Source organism: Phocoena sinus, chromosome 4 (genome assembly GCF_008692025.1).
Source record: "Phocoena sinus isolate mPhoSin1 chromosome 4, mPhoSin1.pri, whole genome shotgun sequence".
Lineage (NCBI taxonomy): Eukaryota > Metazoa > Chordata > Mammalia > Artiodactyla > Phocoenidae > Phocoena > Phocoena sinus.
Genome location: NC_045766.1, coordinates 26,710,066 through 26,718,176, shown reverse-complemented (window position 1 = coordinate 26,718,176; position 8,111 = coordinate 26,710,066).

Here is an 8,111-nt window from a genome sequence, read left to right as displayed (position 1 = left end):
TTTTTTTTTTTTGCTGGTTGGTTGGTTTTTGCTAAATAAGTACTACAAAATAGGAAATATGTGTATTCAGGGGTGTGATCATAACAACTCTCCATAGACCTTAGGCTGAATAAACAAGCAAATGAAGACATCAAGGGGGGGCAAATGGTAGGCAGGATGGGAGGCCTTGGTGCCTCAAAAGATTGTTTCACTGAAAGTATCGGAGAGAGCAGGCCAGAAATAGAGGAAGGAAATAGAGGATAAGATACATGTATTTAATATTATGGAAGGACTGCATTCACTAGTCACCAAAAATACCTAAGATACACCTATAAAGAGTATATCTTTTTAAAATGTAGGCTGAGGTTGAATAGGAAACAAAATCATCAGAGGAAAGTAAAAGGGCAGGCGTTGTTGGGATCATTTATGTATATATTGTATTTTCCAAGTGTCAAGATAAAAGTAGTATTGAAACACGTGACAGAGAGTCAGGGTCTAAAATCACTGAGAAGCGGAAAGCAATGTCAGCAGATACCAACAAGAGAGTAAACTTGTTCTGTTCCTGTTTTTTTAATAAACATTTTTACCACTGTCTCTTCAGGTTAATCTGTGTACATCTAGTTCATTATTCCTAATAGCTGGTTGCTATTCCACAGTGAGTATCCACCACACTTTGTTTATTCATTGTCCCAGTTACGGACAATCTAAGCTGCTTACAAATCTTCACTACCACTAGCTATCATGAGTGTCCCTTATGGTCCCAACAGAAGAATTTCACTGAGATATCTGCCCTCGGTATATACGCAAATACTGCCAGATTACTCTCTAGAGTGGAAACACCTATCCACACATCACACCAGTTAAAAATTAGAATGTTGCCACGACTTAAGGATCTACTTGTAGGTCTCTCCCTTTCACGTATCTTCCTTATCTCTCTAAAGGTAACTAACAATCTGATTTTCACTTTATTTTTCTAAAAATGTATACTTTTAGTTTTTATGTATGCATTTGGTTTATAGCCCATTTCAAACTTTACAGAAATGGAATCACTCTATACAAGCACTTTTTTGTGTGTGTGTGTGGTATGCAGGCCTCTCACTGTTGTGGCCTCTCCCGTTGCAGAGCACAGGCTCCGGACGCGCAGGCTCAGCGGCCATGGCTCACGGGCCCAGCCGCTCCACGGCATGTGGGATCCTCCCGGACCGGGGCACGAACCCGTGTCCCCTGCATCGGCAGGTGGACTCTCAACCACTGTGCCACCAAGGGAAGCCCTATACAAGCACTTTTTGATGACTCACTTCTTTTGTTCAATATCATGATTGTAAGAAATAACCATATTGCATGCATGTAGCTGTAGTTTATTCATCTTCATTTATGTGGAGTATTCATTATATAAGTATGCAACTATTTGTCACATTTTTTGTGAATGGAAATTTTGGTTGTGTTGGAGAAGGTAATCAAGTAACTGAGAGGACGTGACCACCAACTGACCCTCAAGCTGGACCCAGGCAATCAGAGGCTCCTCAATCCCTCCCCTGTCCTTGGAATGTGTGTTCTTCTTGCCTTCCCTAAGCTAGAAGTTGCCCCATGGACACAACCTTGAGATACAAGGTGTTGTTGAGAACATCTGGACAGTATACACGACTGAATCCAGTTCAAAGCCTTATATAAGTTTTAAGATTCTAGTGAGCAGTTGTGGAGATCTATTCATTTTGCAGCCACCCAAGCAAGCTGCCTAAGTTCCCTTGCTTATTAAAACTACCACCTACCAATCTGGAGTGGTCTGCCTCTTTCTTTGGCCTCTCTTTGTCCTCCATGTACAAGGGCCAGTTTGCAAACCAACAGGTTGCTTCCCATTTGGGGTTATAATGATCAATGCTTCTAACGAGTAGTCTTCCATATTTCTCATGTGGGAGATGTGCAAGGGTTTCTTTGTATATACCTTCAAATATACAGTTGACCCTTGACCAACACAGGTTTGAACTGCCTGGGGCCACTTATACATGGATTTTTTTTTCAATAATATACAGTCATCCCTCTGTATTTAAGAATTTCACATCCACTGATTCAACCAATGACAGATTAAAATTTCCATCTGCTGTTCATTGAATCCATGAATTCAAAACCCATGGATATGGAGGGCTAACTGTATTCACTATACTACACCATGTTAAAAAAAGGGACTTGAGCATCTGTGGATTTTGGGTTACCTGGGGCCTCCTGGAACCAATCCCCTCTGATACCAAAGGATGACTGTACTAAATAATGCCAAACTGTTTTCTACAACATTGTGGCCATACACACACTCACCAGCAGTGCATAAGAGCTAACATGCTCCATGTCCTGTCAACACTTAGTATTGTCAGTACTTGTAACTTCTGCCAGTTTAGTAAGTGTGTCATGGTATCTTATTTAATTTTACTCTGTTTTCTACAGAAGCTGAGCACAGTACAGGTCTGTTTGTATAAGATTTCATATGTTTAGAAATTCTTTAGATTCCCATATTTTAAGTATAAGAATTTTTTTAACCTAAAAATATACACATAAAAGTTAACAGTAATGATTTGGGGAGGAAAGGAACTGGTATCAGGGGAGAAGATAATCTTTTACTTTTCATTTATCATTTTCAGTATAATTTCAATTTGTCTGCCCTATCAGTCTGTTACTTTTATTTAAAAACTATAAATTACAAATTGAAGTTCAAAATTATCTTAAAGCACATATGTATTTAAACAAACACATAAGCTTAACACACAACTTTTAATCTGTCACCAGCCAAGCCGTTTTCTGGATAAATATGCTAGAATTTCCATGTCCAGTACAGTAGCCACTATCCACATGTGGTTACTGAGCACTTGAAAACTGACTAATGCCACATGTTGAAATTATACGTTTGAAATAGTTGGTGAAATAAATCATTTAATTTCACCTGTTTCTTGTAAGTTTTTTAAATTATTTTTTAAAAAATATTTATTTATTTATTTTTTGGCTGCGTTGGGTCTTCATTGCTGTGTGCAGGCTTTCTCCAGTTGCGGTGAGCAGGGGCTACTCTTTGTTGTGGTGCATGGGCTTCTCATTGCGGCGGCTTCTCCTGTTGCAGAGCACAGGCTCTAGGCATGCAGGCTTCGTAGTTGTGGCATGCGGGCTCAGTAGCTGTAGCTTGCGGGCTCTAGAGTGCAGGCTCAGCAGTTGTGGTGCATGGGCTTAGTTGCTCCGCGGCATATGGGATCTTCCCAGACGGGGGATTGAACCCGTGTCCCCTGCACTGTCAGGTGGATTCTTAACCACGGCACCACCAGGCAAGTCCCTCTTTTAAGCTTTTAATGTGGCTCCTAGAAAACTTTAAGTTACATATGTGGCTCAAAATATATCTCTATTGACAACACTGCACTCGAATCTATTTAGTAGCTAGAGAAAAACATGACTAAGGATATTGCCAAAGAAAAAATACAACTATGCAAAACATAAATATATCTCGCTTTAAGCCAGCCCAGAATTATTTCTAGTTATGCCAAAAACACAAAGCATACTTGGATACATCTTATTCAAATCACGGCTGACGACAATTTGAAGTCAGGTGCAAGATTATAATTCTCATCAGATTTTACAGTTCCTACGTTTGCTTGTAGACAAAATACGGAAAGAAGTCCCAAACCACAAACAGTGCTTTTGGTAACACTTACTCCCTCATTCTTGGAGTTAACATTTCATGAATGCCTATAATGGGTCAGGACCTGCATTAGACAACAACAAGACAAAGGATGTTCACTAATGAACACAGGCCTTCCTCTTCCAACCCCATTCAGTGAAGGCACGTTCTCCGTGGCTTATAGGACACATCCCACACTTTTAGCCACCGCTTCGCAAAGCATGCATTTAAATGCAGTAACATTTTCAGGATGATCTAGCCTATAAAGAGCACCAGAAGAAAACACTAAATATGCACCGTTAAGCATAAATTAACTCTAATGTATGTTGTCTATGCACTTAATGTATATTTGTTATAATAACTATCTCAATTTCTCGGGAACTTTGCTCTTGGGGGGATCCAAGCTTGGGGGAGCTTATTTTCAAGGCTGGAAATGTGAAGGGAACGTATTGCAGAAAATAATTGGTGTCCTCTGGCTGGCACTGAGCTGCAGCTGCACCGGCTTGTGTGTGATATGGCTGCTGTCAATGAAGGCAATTGCATGCAGAGCACTGCTGGGCTGTCGGCTGCAGCCACGGAAGGGCTTGTTGCAGTATTTTGGTGATGTCTGAAGATGCAGGCAAATGTTGGGAGGACAAAGCAACCACACCGAGCAAGGCACAAGAACCCAGACACAAGGTAAGTATATTTAAAATAATGGTAGAAATAAAGAGATTTTCAAAACGGTAAAGCAGTTCTTGATGGGGGGTAACTGGGGTTTCTGACGATTTTAAATGCCTTCTTAATTCTCCCCGTCAGTCTACGTGGTAGCTCCAATTCCCTTCTGTTCTCTTTCTCTCTCTCCTTCTCCTTCTCCTCCTGTCTCTTTCAGAGACACAAACATACACCCTGAAGGACATCTAAATAAATAATTGTTGATATGTCATATGTCTGTACAGTTTTCTGCTTGCAATGCTCTTCTAGTAATATAGCTTGCAATGAGCCAGAACCTCTCAGAAGATTCCCACTACTTTTAGACTCTTTAAAGGAAAAATGCTATTATGAACTGTTAAAAGTTTACATTATGCATAAGAGGTCAGAAAAATGCCAGAAGACAAAGTACAGTAAAGACAGACTACTTCAAAGAACTCCATTCAGCTTAACTTCATCTTACCTGAAGAAAACGTACAAGGCAGAAAATTTTAAAAAGAACTTCTGTGGACAATCTAAACTTTTGCTTCTGCCTTGGGCTTTACAATCTACTGATTATGCGATACCCTTTGTCCCAGGGAGTCTGTGCACAGGACTCTAAATTACGAGTCTTTTTTTATGTCATCTTGGTGAGTGGGGACCCCTCTAGATATATTTGTTCCAGAACCAGCTTCTCTTAGTTTCAGACAGATTCTTCTCTGTATCTAGGATTCTTTTCCATTTTTTTCCTAGTCCTTTAAATCAATCTCTTTTTAAGTAGGCAGAAAGAGAGAATGCAAGAAATCTATCCCTCATTAGCAACCAAGAAGCATGATCCAGTACACTATTCTTTCATTATTTAAGAAATAATATCTTAATAGTTACTATTTTTCTGTTTTAAAGTAACAGAGGAAAGGAAAATTAGACATGTACATGTGAAACAAAGAATTGCTCATTTGAATGATACATTACTGATTCTGATTAGCTTTGTTTTTCAGAGAGAGTATGAGTTGTATCATTTTATTTTCAGGAGGTGGTAACTGACTCTTACTTTTAAAAAACAAAAGGAGTATTGCATCTCTATGCTGTGATCCTCCACTAGAGTAGAGGTCATATCATTACAGTCTGTAGACTCCATATGATATGCCCACAGTAAAAAGTTAATAAATAATTATTGAAAGAATGAACGAAGCATTGTATCAAAAGGGCAGGTCTGAATAAGATAGCAAAGAAAAACACTTTGATAGGAGGTTTGCAACATGTGGACAGATGGCTGCTGAAATAGGAGTTGTACTTTCCCAGGGAAGACACATCCAAGTTCGCATTAAAAGACTGGATATCTTGGACTTCCCTGGTGGCGCAGTGGTTGAGAGTCCACCTGCCGATGCAAGAGACACGGGTTCGTGCCCCGGTCCGGGAAGATCCCACATGCCGCGGAGCGGCTGGGCCCGTGAGCCATGGCCGCTGAGCCTGTGCGTCTGGAGCCTGTGCTCCGCAACGGGAGAGGACACAACAGTGAGAGGCCCGCGTACCGCAAAAAAAAAAAAAAAAAAAAAAAAAAAGATTGGATATCTTACATCCACAGTGTAGTTGCAAATCCAATAACTCTGGAAAAAACATTTATACTAATGATATTTCTTCCCATGATTGTGTTAACTAATTAATTAGTACCCACCCTGAATTGTTTCACAATGAATTTTAGTATGGGAAATTATATATCCAGAGATAAGATTTATGCATAGGAATGCATGCCTTAAGTGCTGCAAGTTTGCTAAAAGTGGATTCACATTTTAGCAGATCAGATCGTGAGCCTCACTGAATGAAAGGAGTTATGTTATCACTAAATTGCAGTCCATTACCATACCATTCCTCACCTATAGCAGTTACTTGTATGATACGCTGTTCATAAAGTTTGCTATTAATTATTCTTGCATGATAGAGTATGATAGGAACAACTGAAAACATAAATACATGTAATCATGTTTACATATATCAGATTATAATGTAATTAAGACTTCTAGATGGTGCCTCCTCATAAATTAATACTTAGGAGTCCACTAGATATTCCCCACTATGGTGACCAAGCCAGTGTTGAAAGGGATATGTGGAAATGGGAATTCTTATCCCTTACTGTTGGGAATGTAAATTGGTACAAGACCATTGAAGATCAATTCAGTGATACCTAGTAAAGATGAAGATCTTCATATCCCATAAGCCAACATTTTTATTTCCGGATATATATCTTCCAAAGGACTGCTGTACGTGTGCATAAGAACCATTGCCTTACATAATGGAAACAACTAAACATCCATTAAAATGGCAATGAGCAAAAATTGTATTCATTATCCTCATAAAATGTAATAACATGCAGTGGCTGAAAACAATGTAATGCTATGCATTATCATAAATTTTTAAAAACGTAATATTAAGTGACTAAAATGTGTTTGAGTTATACCTAAAATAATATTTATATAAATCAAGAAAAACAAGTAATTCTCTCACTTCATGTATATTTAGTTATATATTTACATATATATGTTTGTGTATGTATGTAATATAATTTCTAGGAACACATACTTTTATAGTAAAACCAGAGGCAGATTAACTATTAAGCTGATGAAACAGCCTAAAAGTCAGTTCCTACTAGTCCTGGTCCTTGGTCCTGCCCCAGACCTGTAGGCTTACATCTTAATGCACTCCATGCTCTTTCCGCAAAGGATGTCATCGGGAGCATATTGCTGATTTTGTTTCGTTTCGTTGTATAACAGGTAGCACTTATTTGTCACTATATAGGCTTAAATAAATAGGCAGTCTCTCCCTTTGTACTGAGAGAAACTATTTTGGTGAGCCTTTTCAATCATGAAAATTTAAGTCAAACATCTCACAACTAGATAATTAAATAATGGGGAAGTTCTGAACAGTGATGTAGCATTGAATGGATGGACCTTCCGAAATAGCTTTGACAGATCCTGGGAAAAGGCCATGGGCAGGCATGATTGTGTCAAGATTATGATGGAATTGTTTTTCATTTCCTTTTGGCTGAAACTGAAGATGGAGGATATAGAGTCTTTTCTTTCAGCGGGGGGACAAGGACAGCCAAGGCGGGACATCCTGAGTAGATGAGCACGCCCAAACAACAGAGCAGCAGAGCTGAGGCTCACGACCGAGAGACCGGTAGGGAGTTTCCTGGGAAGGGGCAGGCCCACTGACACTAGATTTCCTGATATTCATTTTCGCGTCTCCTTTTGTGTACTTCAATCCCACTATGTTATCATCAAGCCCTGGGTTATGTCTGTTGGACATGCCCAACTTGTACTGTCTATATTTCATGGAATCAAGGGAGCAGACTGAAATACCGTAGCCTGCTGGCAAAATAAAACTGAAGCCGCTTGAAAAAGCCCAGGGCTTCATAGCACAGGGGCAGGAGGATTGTGTGACCATTTGGAGTATTGAGAGTGGTCCCGGTTCTTCCATAGAGGTGTCAGGTGTTAGGGGAGTTGGAATGAGAGCACTGTGAAGGTGAATGGCAGCAGGAAAGCAGCAGGATGGGGGTTGAGGGCAACTTGTGGAGCAACATCTCCTGTCTGTGGGAGCACTCAGTGACAGGACACTTGAACCTCTGGGAGGTCCCTTAAGGAGGGTTTGCAAGCCTCTCCTTGAGAAAGGCTGGGAAACCGAAAGGAATGGAGGGAAGGGGAGACCTCAGGTTGGTATCTGCTGGGCCTTTTTTAAAAAGAAAAAAGGACGTTGGTGCTGTCTTTGGCAGGACAGAGGAAGAAAGTATAAAGGAAGAAATAGGCACTACCTACACATC